This window comes from Pseudophryne corroboree, chromosome 9, assembly GCF_028390025.1.
Source record: "Pseudophryne corroboree isolate aPseCor3 chromosome 9, aPseCor3.hap2, whole genome shotgun sequence".
Classification (NCBI taxonomy): Eukaryota; Metazoa; Chordata; class Amphibia; order Anura; family Myobatrachidae; genus Pseudophryne; species Pseudophryne corroboree.
In genome coordinates, this window is record NC_086452.1 from 201,943,857 (window position 1) to 201,957,338 (window position 13,482).

Sequence of the window (13,482 nt, forward strand, 5' to 3'; positions counted from 1 at the left end):
TATGGCATTAGCCGCTGACACTTCTCTTGTCGTGAGAGTGTGGTGTATGTGGCTACTAACCGTTGTCGTCTCTTTTCCTGCTACTGCATTGGGCTGGTTAACTAAACTGAGCTCCTGTGCTGGGAGGCGGGGTGATATAGGAGGCGGCGCTATGCATCTTGGGAAGAAGGTCAAAGCTTTGAGCCTGTTGGTGCCTCGGATCAAGATCCTACTCTACACCCCATTGTCCAGACTTGTGGAGCCCAGTGTACCTCACAAAAAGAGTTTTAACAAGGGTAAGTTCTTACCATAAAACTCGTTTTACGTATCCATAAGCTTTGCTCCTTGTTGCAAAATATATATAACATTCACAAATAACTTCAGCTTTTCCTGGAGATACTAGGCAAGCTGAGGTAGGTTATCGTTATTCACCACACAGGCTGAACAGAAACTCACTGGTTCTTCTGACACTGTCAGGGGCATTTTAAGAGAGGAGGAGGCCCGGGTGCAGCCTCCTCCATTCGGGCCCCCTCCTCTCTGCCGGCAGCGCTGAGAGTCTGAGCACTAGAGCACTCAGACTCTACTGCGTATGCGCAGATCTCCGGGAAAATGGCACGGCAGCCATTTTCCCCGAGATTTCTCTACTGCGCAGAACTCCGTAAAAATGGGCGCTGGGCCATTTTCACTGAGTTTTAACACCACCGTGGACATCGCCGCGGGACTACGGAGGGGTGAGTATTCAGAAAATGGGTGCAGCGAGTGCGGTGGGGGCCCCCTCTGGACTCAGGGACCCGTGTGCACCGCACACACTACACCCATTATAGAAACGCCAGTGGACACTGTTAAATTACATCAAATGGTTACCAATGTAAGTGGTAAGTACCAACGGTAGGTGCTTCTACTACGCCAATTCTCACTCTACAGTGTCAATACTAGGCCAATACAATACAAGTTGTCTATATCACACTACATAAACATCACAGTTCACCAACATCACACAATAATAAACATTACATACTAATAACATGCCACAGTCTGACCATTGGAAACCCAAATACTATCAGTGTCCAACATGCACAAGTTCTGTAACCCAACCTGTGCACAGGGTTTAATGTTAAATATACTCAAAGAGCTCTTTACTTTAAAAAGCATGCAGAAGTCACCGATTAACTGTCCCCTGTGATGGTCCAGCAGGTTGCCAAACAATGAAGTCTCTTGGGGGGAAGACCTGAGGCTGAAAGGGTCTGGTATACTTTCCAGTAGAGATGAGCGGATTCGGTTTTACTCGGTTTTACTCGGTTCTCAAAACCGAATCTTATTGGCTCACGGATGTCACGTGTTTTGGATAGCCAATAAGATTCGGTTTTGAGAACCGAGTAAAACCGAGTAAAACCGAATCCGCTCATCACTACTTTCCAGCACGATTAATCAAGTTAGGGATGAGCGGGTTTGGTTCCCTGAGAACATCACGTCCCGAGCCCGAATCTGAGTCCGGCTCGGGACTTCCCGCCAGACTGGGAAACCAGAATGAGGCAAAATGTCATCATCCCGCTATCGGATTCTCGCGGGTTTTGGAATCCATATAAGGAGCCGCACATCAACGCCATTTTCACTCCAGTCCTGGAGAGTGTAATGAGAGAATGTGTCTCCTCAATGTCTGTGCTGGAAAGTGGTGTGCACGTGGGGTGGCGACCTGTTCTTTGGTGTCATTCCAGTGCTGTCTTGTGCTGCATCAGTCCAGTGGTGGTGTCTTGTGCTGCATCAGTCCAGTGGTGGTGTCCTGTGCTGCAATAAGTCCAGTAGTGGTGTCCTTTGCTGCCATAAGTCCAGTGGTGCTGCTGTATAAGTCCAGTCCAGAGGTGCTGTGTTGTGCTGTATCAGTCCAGTGGTGGTGTCCTGTGCTGCCATAAGTCCAGTGGTGGTGTCCTGTGCTGCCATAAGTCTAGTGGTGCTGTGTTGTGCTGCATCAGTCCAGTGGTGGAGTCCTGTGCTGCCATAAGTCCAGTGGAGCTGCAGTATCAGTCCAGTCCAGTGGTGCTCCCGTATAAGACCAGGGGTACTGCCATATAAGTCCAAACCAGTGGTACTGCTGTATAAGTCCAGTCCAGTGGTGCTGCCGTAAAAGTCCAGGGGTACTGGCGTATAAGTCCAGTCCAGTGGTGCAGCCATATAAATCCAGAATTACTGCCATATATGTCCAGGGGTACTGCCGTATAAGTCCAGTCCAGTGGTGCAGCCGTATAAGTGAATGGGTACTGCCATATAAGTCCAGTCCAGTGGTTCAGCCATATAAGTCCAGGGGTACATCAGTATAAGTCCAGGGGTACTGACATATAAGTCTAGTCCAGTGGTGCAGTCGTATAAATCCAGGGGTACTGCCATATAAGTCATGGGGTACTGCCGTATAAGTCCAGGGGTACTGACGTATATGTCCAGTTCAGTGGTGCAGCCTTATAAATCCAGAAGTACTGCCATATAAGTCCAGTCCAGTGGTGCAGCCGTATAAGTCCTGGGGTAATGCTGTATAAGTCATGGGGTACTGCCGTATAAGTCCAGTCCAAGGGTGCAGCCGTATAATTCCAGAAGTAATGCCATATAAGTCCAGTCCAGTGAGGCAGTCATATAAGATAAGGGGTACTGCCATATAAGTCCAGGGGTGCTGCCGTATATTTCCAGGGGTACTGCCATATATGTCCAGTCCTGTGATGCAGCCGTAAAAATCCAGAAGTACTGCTGTATAATTCCAGTCCAGTGGTGCAGCCGTATAAATCCATAAGTAATGCCATATAAGTCCAGGGGTACTGCCGTATAAGTCCAGGGGTACTGCCATATAAGTCCAGTCCAGTGGGGCAGCCATATAAGTTCAGGGGTACTGCCGCATAGTTCCAGGGGTACTACCATATAATTCCAGTCCAGTGGTGCAGCCATATAAGTTCAGGGGTACTGACGTATAAGTCCAGGGGTACTGTTGTATAAGTCCAGTCCAGTGGTGCAGCTGTATAAGTCCAGGGGTACTGCCATATAAGTCCAGGGGTACTGTCGTATAAGTCCAGTCCAGTGGTGCAGCCATATAAGTCCAGGGGTACAGCCGTATAAGTCCAGGGGTACTGCCGAATAAGTTCAGTCCATTGATGCAGTCATATTAGTCCAGGGGTACTGCTGTATAAGTCCAGGGGTATTGCTGTATAAGTTCAGTGCAGTGGTGCATCCGTATAAGTCCAGGGGCACAGCCGTATAAGTCCAGGGGTACAGCCATATAAGTCCAGTCCAGTGGTGCTGCCGTATAAGTCCAGGGGTACTACCGTATAAGTCCAGGGGTACTGCCGTTTAAGTCCAGTCCAGTGGTGCAGCCATATAAGTCATGGGGTACAGCCATATAAGTCCAGGGGTACTGTAGAATAAGTTCAGTCCATTGATGCAGTCATATACGTCCTGGGGTACTGCCGTATAAGTCCAGGGGTACTGCTGTATAAGTCCAGTGCAGTGGAGCATCCGTATAAGTCCAGGGGTACTGCCGTATAAGTCCAGGGGTACAGCCGTATAAGTCCAGTCCAGTGGTGCTGCCGTATAAGTCCAGGGGTACTGCAGTATAAGTCCAGGGGTACTGCCGTATAAGTCATGGGGTACTGCCGTATAAATCCAGGGGTACTGATGTATAAGTCCAGTCCAGTAGTCCAGCCATATTAGTCGAGGGGTACTGCCATATAAGTCAAGGGGTACTGCCATATAAGTACAGGGTTACTGCCGTATAAGTTCAGGGGTACTGCCGTATAAGTCCAGTCCAGTGATGCAGCCATATAAGTCCAGAGGTACTGCCGTATAAGTCCAGGGGTACTGCCGTATAAGTCCAGGGGTACTGCCATATATGTCCAGTTCAGTGGTGCAGCCATATAAGTCCAGGGGTACTGCCGTGTAAGTCTATAAGTCATGGGGTAGTGCCATATAAGTTCAGGGGTACTGCCGTGTAAGTTCAGTCCAGAGGTGCAGCCATATAAGTCCAGGGGTACTGTTGTATAAATCCAGTCCAGTGGTGCAGCCATATAAGTCCAGGGGTACTGCATATAAGTCCATGGTTACTGCTGTATAAGTCCAGGGGTACTGCCGTATAAGTCCAGTCCAGTGGTGCAGCCGTATAAGTCTAGTGGTGCAGCCATATAAGTGAAGGGGTACTGCTGTATAAGTCCAGTCCAGTGGTACAGCCATATAAGTCCAGGGGTACTGCATATAAGTCCAGGGTTACTGCAGTATAAGTCCAGGGGTACTGCTGTATAAGTCCAGTGCAGTGGAGCATCTGTATAAGTCCAGGGGTACTGCCGTATAAGTCCAGGGGTACTGCCGTATAAGTCCAGTCCAGTGGTGCAGCCGTATAAGTCCAGGGGTAATGCTGTATAAGTCATGGGGTACTGCCGTATAAGTCCAGTCCAAGGGTGCAGCCGTATAATTCCAGAAGTAATGCCATATAAGTCCAGTCCAGTGAGGCAGTCATATAAGTTAAGGGGTACTGCCATATAAGTCCAGGGGTGCTGCCGTATATTTCCAGGGGTACTGCTGTATATGTCCAGTCCTGTGATGCAGCCGTAAAAATCCAGAAGTACTGCTGTATAATTCCAGTCCAGTGGTGCAGCCGTATAAATCCATAAGTAATGCCATATAAGTCCAGGGGTACTGCCGTATAAGTCCAGGGGTACTGCCATATAAGTCCAGTCCAGTGGGGCAGCCATATAAGTTCAGGGGTACTGCCGTATAGTTCCAGGGGTACTACCGTATAATTCCAGTCCAGTGGTGCAGCCATATAAGTTCAGGGGTACTGACGTATAAGTCCAGGGGTACTGTCGTATAAGTCCAGTCCAGTGGTGCAGCCATATAAGTCCAGGGGTACAGCCGTATAAGTCCAGGGGTACTGCCGAATAAGTTCAGTCCATTGATGCAGTCATATTAGTCCAGGGGTACTGCTGTATAAGTCCAGGGGTACTGCTGTATAAGTCCAGTGCAGTGGAGCATCCGTATAAGTCCAGGGGCACAGCCGAATAAGTCCAGGGGTACAGCCATATAAGTCCAGTCCAGTGGTGCTGCCGTATAAGTCCAGGGGTACTACTGTATAAGTCCAGGGGTACTGCCGTTTAAGTCCAGTCCAGTGGTGCAGCAATATAAGTCATGGGGTACAGCCATATAAGTCCAGGGGTACTGTAGAATAAGTTCAGTCCATTGATGCAGTCATATAAGTCCAGGGGTATTGCCGTATAAGTCCAGGGGTACTGCTGTATAAGTCCAGTGCAGTGGAGCATCCGTATAAATCCAGGGGTACTGCCGTATAAGTCCAGGGGTACAGCCGTATAAGTCCAGTCCAGTGGTGCTGCCGTATAAGTCCAGGGGTACTGCAGTATAAGTCCAGGGGTACTGCCGTATAAGTCATGGGGTACTGCTGTATAAATCCAGGGGTACTGATGTGTAAGTCCAGTCCAGTAGTCCAGCCATATTAGTCGAGGGGTACTGCCGTATAAGTCAAGGGGTACTGCCATATAAGTACAGGGTTACTGCCGTATAAGTTCAGGGGTACTGCCGTATAAGTCCAGTCCAGTGATGCAGCCATATAAGTCCAGAGGTACTGCCGTATAAGTCCAGGGGTACTGCCGTATAAGTCCAGGGGTACTGCCATATATGTCCAGTTCAGTGGTGCAGCCATATAAGTCCAGGGGTACTGCTGTGTAAGTCTATAAGTCATGGGGTAGTGCCATATAAGTTCAGGGGTACTGCCGTATAAGTTCAGTCCAGAGGTGCAGCCATATAAGTCCAGGGGTACTGTTGTATAAATCCAGTCCAGTGGTGCAGCCATATAAGTCCAGGGGTACTGCATATAAGTCCATGGTTACTGCTGTATAAGTCCAGGGGTACTGCCGTATAAGTCCAGTCCAGTGGTGCAGCCGTATAAGTCTAGTGGTGCAGCCATATAAGTGAAGGGGTACTGCTGTATAAGTCCAGTCCAGTGGTACAGCCATATAAGTCCAGGGGTACTGCATATAAGTCCAGGGTTACTGCAGTATAAGTCCAGGGGTACTGCCGTATAAGTCCAGTCCAGTGGGGCAGTCATATAAATCAAGGGGTACTGCCATATAAGTCCAGGGGTACTGCCGTTTATATCCAGGGGTACTGCCGTATATGTCCAGTCCTGTGATGCAGCCGTATAAAGCCAGAAGTACTGCCGTATAAGTCCAGTCCAGTGGTGCAGCCATATAAGTCCAGGGGTAATGCTGTATAAGTCCAGGGGTACTGCCATATAAGTCCAGACCAAGGGTGCAGCCGTATAAATCCAGAAGTAATGCCATATAAGTCCTGGGGTACTGCCATATAAGTCCAGGGGTACTGCCATATAAGTCTAGTCGAGTGGGGCAGCCATATAAGTTTAGGGGTACTGCCGTATTGTTCCAGGGATACTGCCGTATAATTCCAGTCCAGTGGTGCAGCCATATAAGTCCAGGGGTACTGACGTATAAGTCCAGGGGTACTGCTGTATAATTCCAGTCCAGTGGTGCAGCTGTATAAGTCCTGGGGTACTGCCGTATAAGTCCAGGGGTACTGCCGTTTAAGTCCAGTCCAGTGGTGCATCCATATAAGTCCAGGGGTACAGTCGTATAAGTCCAGGGGTACTGCCGAATAAGTTTAGTCCATTGATGCAATCGTATAAGTCCAGGGGTACTGCCGTATAAGTCCAGTGCAGTGGAGCATCCGTATAAGTCTAGGGGTACTGCCGTATAAGTCCAGGGGTACAGCCATATAAGTCCAGTCCAGTGGTGCTGACGTATAAGTCCAGGGGTACTGCAGTAAAAGTCCAGGGGTACTGCCATATAAGTCCAGGGGTACTGCTGAATAAGTCCAGTCCAGTGGTGCAGCCATATTAGTCGAAGGGTACTGCCGTATAAGTCATGGGGTACTGCCATATAAGGCCAGGGATACTGCCGTATAAGTCCAGGTGTACTGCCATATAAGTCCAGTCCAGTGGTGCAGCCGTATAAGTCCAGTGGTGCAGCAATATAAGTCCAGGGGTACTGCCGTATAAGTCCAGGGGTACGTCCGTATAAGTCCAGGGGTACTGCCGTACATGCCCAGTCCAGTGGTGCAGCCATATAAGTCCAGGGGTACTGCCATATAAGTCCAGTGGTTCTGCCGTATAAGTCCAGGGATACTGCCGTATAAGTCCGGGGTACTGCCATATATGTACAGTTTAGTGGTGCAGCCAAATAAGTCCAGGGGTACTGCCGTGTAAGTCTATAAGTCATGTGGTACTGCCATATAAGTCCAGGGGTACTGCCGTATAAGTCCAGTCCAGTGGTGCAGCCATATAAGTCCAGGTGTACTGCTGTATAAGTCCAGTCCAGTGGTGCAGCCATATAATTCCAGGGTTACTGCATATAAGTCCATGGTTACTGCCGTATAAGTCCAGGGGTACTGCCGTATATGTCCAGTCCAGTGGTGAAGCCGTATAAGTCCAGGGGTACTGCCATATAATTCCAGGGGTACTGCCGTATAAGTCCAGGGGTGCTGCCGTATAAGTCCAGTCCAGTGGTGCAGCCGTATAAGTGAAGGGGTACTGCTGTATAAGACCAGTCTAGTGGTTCAGCCATATAAGTCCAGGGGTACTGCATATAAGTCCAGGGTTACTGCAGTATAAGTCCAGGGGTACTGCCGTATAAATCCAGTCAAGTGGTGCAGTCGTATAAATCCAGGGGTACTGCCATATAAGTCCAGGGGTACTGCCGTATAGTTCCAGCGGTACTGCTGTATTATTCCAGTCCAGTGGTGCAGCCATATAAGTCCAGAGGTACTGACGTATAAGTCCAGGGGTACTGCCGTTTAAGTCTCGTCCAGTGGTGCATCCATATAAGTCCAGGGATACAGCCGTATAAGTCCAGCGGTACTGCCGAATAAGTTTAGTCCATTGATGCAGTCGTATAAGTCCAGGGGTACTGCCATATAAGTCCAGGGGGACTGTTGTATAAGTCTAGTGCAGTGGTGCTGCCGTATAAGTCCAGGGGTACTGCAGTATAAGTCCATGGGTACTGCCGTATAAGTCCAGGGGTACTGCTGAATAAGTCCAGTCCAGTGGTGCAGCCATATTAGTCGAGGGGTACTGCCGTACAAGTCAAGGGGTACTGCCATATAAGGCCAGGGATACTGCCGTATAAGTCCAGGTGTACTGCCGTATAAGTCCAGTCCAGTGGTGCAGCCATATAAGTCCAGTGGTGCAGCAATATAAGTCCAGGGGTACTGCCGTATAAGTCCTGGGGTACTGCCGTAGAAGTCATGGAGTACTGCCGTACATGTCCAGTCCAGTGGTGCAGCCATATAAGTCCAGGGGTACTGCCGTGTAAGTCTATAAGTCATGGGGTACTGCCATATAAGTCCAGGGGTACTTCCGTATAAGTCCAGTCCAGTGGTGCAGCCGTATAAGTCCAGAGGTACTGCCGTATAAGTCCAGGGGTACAGCCGAATAAGTCCAGTCCAGTGGTGCTGCCGTATAAGTCCAGGGGTACTGCAGTATTAGTCCAGGGGTACTGCCGTATAAGTCATGGGGTACTGCCATATAAATCCAGGGGTACTGATGTATAAGTCCAGTCCAGTAGTCCAGCCATATTAGTCGAGGGGTACTGCCGTATAAGTCAAGGGGTACTGCCATATAAGTACAGGGTTACTGCCGTATAAGTTCAGGGGTACTGCCGTATAAGTCCAGTCCAGTGATGCAGCCATATAAGTCCAGTGGTGCAGCCGTATAAGTCCAGAGGTACTGCCGTATAAGTCCAGGGGTACTGCCGTATAAGTCCAGGGGTACTGCCATATATGTCCAGTTCAGTGGTGCAGCCATATAAGTCCAGGGGTACTGCCGTGTAAGTCTATAAGTCATGGGGTAGTGCCATATAAGTTCAGGGGTACTGCCGTATAAGTTCAGTCCAGAGGTGCAGCCATATAAGTCCAGGGGTACTGTTGTATAAATCCAGTCCAGTGGTGCAGCCATATAAGTCCAGGGGTACTGCATATAAGTCCATGGTTACTGCTGTATAAGTCCAGGGGTACTGCCGTATAAGTCCAGTCCAGTGGTGCAGCCGTATAAGTCTAGTGGTGCAGCCATATAAGTGAAGGGGTACTGCTGTATAAGTCCAGTCCAGTGGTACAGCCATATAAGTCCAGGGGTACTGCATATAAGTCCAGGGTTACTGCAGTATAAGTCCAGGGGTACTGCTGTATAAGTCCAGTGCAGTGGAGCATCCGTATAAGTCCAGGGGTACTGCCGTATAAGTCCAGGGGTACTGCCGTATAAGTCCAGTCCAGTGGTGCAGCCGTATAAGTCAAGGGGTAATGCTGTATAAGTCATGGGGTACTGCCGTATAAGTCCAGTCCAAGGGTGCAGCCGTATAATTCCAGAAGTAATGCCATATAAGTCCAGTCCAGTGAGGCAGTCATATAAGTTAAGGGGTACTGCCATATAAGTCCAGGGGTGCTGCCGTATATTTCCAGGGGTACTGCCGTATATGTCCAGTCCTGTGATGCAGCCGTAAAAATCCAGAAGTACTGCTGTATAATTCCAGTCCAGTGGTGCAGCCGTATAAATCCATAAGTAATGCCATATAAGTCCAGGGGTACTGCCGTATAAGTCCAGGGGTACTGCCATATAAGTCCAGTCCAGTGGGGCAGCCATATAAGTTACTGCCGTATAGTTCCAGGGGTACTACCGTATAATTCCAGTCCAGTGGTGCAGCCATATAAGTTCAGGGGTACTGACGTATAAGTCCAGGGGTACTGCTGTATAAGTCCAGTCCAGTGGTGCAGCTGTATAAGTCCAGGGGTACTGCCGTATAAGTCCAGAGGTACTGTCGTATAAGTCCAGTCCAGTGGTGCAGCCATATAAGTCCAGGGGTACAGCCGTATAAGTCCAGGGGTACTGCCGAATAAGTTCAGTCCATTGATGCAGTCATATTAGTCCAGGGGTACTGCTGTATAAGTCCAGGGGTATTGCTGTATAAGTCCAGTGCAGTGGAGCATCCGTATAAGTCCAGGGGCACAGCCGTATAAGTCCAGGGGTACAGCCATATAAGTCCAGTCCAGTGGTGCTGCCGTATAAGTCCAGGGGTACTACCGTATAAGTCCAGGGTTACTGCCGTTTAAGTCCAGTCCAGTGGTGCAGCCATATAAGTCATGAGGTACAGCCATATAAGTCCAGGGGTACTGTAGAATAAGTTCAGTCCATTGATGCAGTCATATAAGTCCAGGGGTACTGCCGTATAAGTCCAGGGGTACTGCTGTATAAGTCCAGTGCAGTGGAGCATCCGTATAAGTCCAGGGGTACTGCCGTATAAGTCCAGGGGTACAGCCGTATAAGTCCAGTCCTGTGGTGCTGCCGTATAAGTCCAGGGGTACTGCAGTATAAGTCCAGAGGTACTGCCGTATAAGTCATGGGGTACTGCCGTATAAATCCAGGGGTAGTGATGTATAAGTCCAGTCCAGTAGTCCAGCCATATTAGTCGAGGGGTACTGCCGTATAAGTCAAGGGGTACTGCCATATAAGTACAGAGTTACTGCCGTATAAGTTCAGGGGTACTGCCGTATAAGTCCAGTCCAGTGATGCAGCCATATAAGTCCAGTGGTGCAGCCGTATAAGTCCAGAGGTACTACCATATAAGTCCAGGGGTACTGCCATATATGTCCAGTTCAGTGGTGCAGCCATATAAGTCCAGGGGTACTGCCGTGTAAGTCTATAAGTCATGGGGTAGTGCCATATAAGTTCAGGGGTACTGCCGTATAAGTTCAGTCCAGAGGTGCAGCCATATAAGTCCAGGGGTACTGTTGTATAAATCCAGTCCAGTGGTGCAGCCATATAAGTCCAGGGGTACTGCATATAAGTCGATGGTTACTGCTGTATAAGTCCAGGGGTACTGCCGTATAAGTCCAGTCCAGTGGTGCAGCCGTATAAGTCTAGTGGTGCAGCCATATAAGTGAAGGGGTACTGCTGTATAAGTCCAGTCCAGTGGTACAGCCATTTAAGTCCAGGGGTACTGCATATAAGTCCAGGGTTACTGCAGTATAAGTCCAGGGGTACTGCCGTATAAGTCCAGTCCAGTGGGGCAGTCATATAAATCAAGGGGTACTGCCATATAAGTCCAGGGGTACTGACGTTTATATCCGGGGGTACTGCCGTATATGTCCAGTCCTGTGATGCAGCCGTATAAAGCCAGAAGTACTGCCATATAAGTCCAGTCCAGTGGTGCAGCCATATAAGTCCAGGGGTAATGCTGTATAAGTCCAGGGGTACTGCCATATAAGTCCAGACCAAGGGTGCAGCCGTATAAATCCAGAAGTAATACCATATAAGTCCAGGGGTACTGCCATATAAGTCCAGGGGTACTGCCAGATAAGTCTAGTCGAGTGGGGCAGCCATATAAGTTTAGGGGTACTGCCGTATTGTTCCAGGGATACTGCCGTATAATTCCAGTCCAGTGGTGCAGCCATATAAGTCCAGGGGTACTGACGTATAAGTCCAGGGGTACTGCTGTATAATTCCAGTCCAGTGGTGCAGCTGTATAAGTCCTGGGGTACTGCCGTATAAGTCCAGGGGTACTGCCGTTTAAGTCCAGTCCAGTGGTGCATCCATATAAGTCCAGGGGTACAGTCGTATAAGTCCAGGGGTACTGCCGAATAAGTTTAGTCCATTGATGCAGTCGTATAAGTCCAGGGGTACTGCCGTATAAGTCCAGTGCAGTGGAGCATCCGTATAAGTCTAGGGGTACTGCTGTATAAGTCCTGGGGTACAGCCATATAAATCCAGTCCAGTGGTGCTGACGTATAAGTCCAGGGATACTGCAGTATAAGTCCAGGGGTACTGCCATATAAGTCCAGGGGTACTGCTGAATAAGTCCAGTCCAGTGGTGCAGCCATATTAGTCGAAGGGTACTGCCGTATAAGTCATGGGGTACTGCCATATAAGGCCAGGGATACTGCCGTATAAGTCCAGGTGTACTGCCATATAAGTCCAGTCCAGTGGTGCAGTCGTATAAGTCCAGTGATGCAGCAATATAAGTCCAGGGGTACTGCCGTATAAGTCCAGGGGTACGTCCGTATAAGTCCAGGGGTACTGCCGTACATGCCCAGTCCAGTGGTGCAGCCATATAAGTCCAGGGGTACTGCCATATAAGTCCAGTGGTTCTGCCGTATAAGTCCAGGGATACTGCCGTATAAGTCCGGGGTACTGCCGTATATGTACAGTTCAGTGGTGCAGCAATATAAGTCCAGGGGTACTGCCGTGTAAGTCTATAAGTCATGGGGTACTGCCATATAAGTTCAGGGGTACTGCCGTATAAGTCCAGTCCAGTGGTGCAGCCATATAAGTCCAGGTGTACTGCTGTATAAGTCCAGTCCAGTGGTGCAGCCATATAATTCCAGGGGTACTGCATATAAGTCCATGGTTTCTGCCGTATAAGTCCAGGGGTACTGCCGTATATGTCCAGTCCAGTGGTAAAGCTGTATAAGTCATGGGGTACTGCCATATAAGTCCAGGGGTACTGCCATATAAGTCCAGGGGTACTGCCGTATAAGTCCAGTCCAGTGGTGCAGCCGTATAAGTGAAGGGGTACTGCTGTATAAGACCAGTCTAGTGGTTCAGCCATATAAGTCCAGGGGTACTGCATATAAGTCCAGGGTTACTGCAGTATAAGTCCAGGGGTACTGTCATATAAATCCAGTCCAGTGGTGCAGTCGTATAAATCCAGGGGTACTGCCATATAAGTCCAGGGGTACTGCCGTATATTTCCAGGGGTACTGCCGTATATGTCCAGTCCTGTGATGCAGCCGTATAAATCCAGAAGTACTGCCGTATAAGTCTAGTTTAGTGGTGCAGCCATATAAGTCCAGGGGTAATGCCGTATAAGTCCAGGGGTACTGCCGTATAAGTCCAGTCCAAGGGTGCAGCCGTATAAATCCAGAAGTAATGCCATATAAGTCCAGGGGTACTGCCATAAAATTCCAGTCCTGTGGTACAGCCATATAAATCCATAAGTAAGGCCATATAAGTCCAGGGGTACTGCCGTATAAGTCCAGGGGTACTGCCATGTAAGTCCAGTCCAGTGGGGCAGCCATATAAGTTTAGGGGTACTGCCGTATAGTTCCAGCGGTACTGCTGTATTATTCCAGTCCAGTGGTGCAGCCATATAAGTCCAGAGGTACTGACGTATAAGTCCAGGGGTACTGCCGTTTAAGTCTCGTCCAGTGGTGCATCCATATAAGTCCAGGGATACAGCCGTATAAGTCCAGCGGTACTGCCGAATAAGTTTAGTCCATTGATGCAGTCGTATAAGTCCAGGGGTACTGCCATATAAGTCCATGGGGACTGTTGTATAAGTCTAGTGCAGTGGTGCTGCCGTATAAGTCCAGGGGTACTGCAGTATAAGTCCATGGGTACTGCCGTATAAGTCAAGGGGTACTGCTGAATAAGTCCAGTCCAGTGGTGCAGCCATATTAGTC